The sequence below is a fragment of the Arachis duranensis genome, chromosome 6 (assembly GCF_000817695.3).
Source record: "Arachis duranensis cultivar V14167 chromosome 6, aradu.V14167.gnm2.J7QH, whole genome shotgun sequence".
Taxonomy (NCBI): Eukaryota; Viridiplantae; Streptophyta; class Magnoliopsida; order Fabales; family Fabaceae; genus Arachis; species Arachis duranensis.
Genome location: NC_029777.3, coordinates 64,473,685 through 64,474,358, shown reverse-complemented (window position 1 = coordinate 64,474,358; position 674 = coordinate 64,473,685). Strand labels below are relative to the sequence as shown.

Below are 674 nucleotides of genomic sequence, written 5' to 3'. Positions count from 1 at the left end.
TAGTTGCTCTAATGCAACAGAACTACAAGTTCCATGGACTTCTATCAGAAGATCCCTACCAGTTTTTAACTGAGTTCTTGCAGATCTGTGAGACTGTTAAGACTAATGGAGTAGATCCTGATGTCTACAGGCTCATGCTTTTCCCTTTTGCTGTAAGAGACAGAGCTAGAACATGGTTGGACTCACAACCTAAAGATAGCTTGGACTCTTGGGATAAGCTAGTCACGTCCTTCTTGGCTAAGTTCTTTCCTCCTCAAAAGCTGAGCAAGCTTAGAGTGGATATTCAAACCTTCAAACAAAAAGATGGTGAATCCCTCTATGATGCTTGGGAAAGATACAAACAGATGACCAAAAGGTGTCCTTCTGACATGCTTTCAGAGTGGACCATTCTGGATATATTCTATTATGGTCTATCTGAATTCTCTAAGATATCACTGGACCATTCTGCAGGTGGATCCATTCACCTAAAGAAAACACCTGCAGAAGCTCAACAACTCATTGACATGGTTGCAAATAACCATTTCATGTACACTTCTGAGAGGAATTCTGTGAGTAATGGGATGCCTCAGAGGAAGGGAGTTCTTGAAATTGATGCTCTGAATGCCATATTGGCTTACAACATGATTTCTCAAGGTCTGAATGGATAGCAAAATGCATCCAAGAGTACTAAAGAG

General features: G+C 40.9%; 1 non-coding gene across 1 annotated transcript; it reads right to left on the bottom strand.

The window, feature by feature from the left end:
• Window positions 1-266: 266 nt before the first annotated feature.
• On the bottom strand, window positions 267-374 carry LOC127740387 (small nucleolar RNA R71). The gene has a single exon (XR_008001064.1). It is a non-coding gene; the product is annotated as a small nucleolar RNA R71 (small nucleolar RNA).
• Between the last annotated feature and the right edge of the window lie 300 nt (window positions 375-674).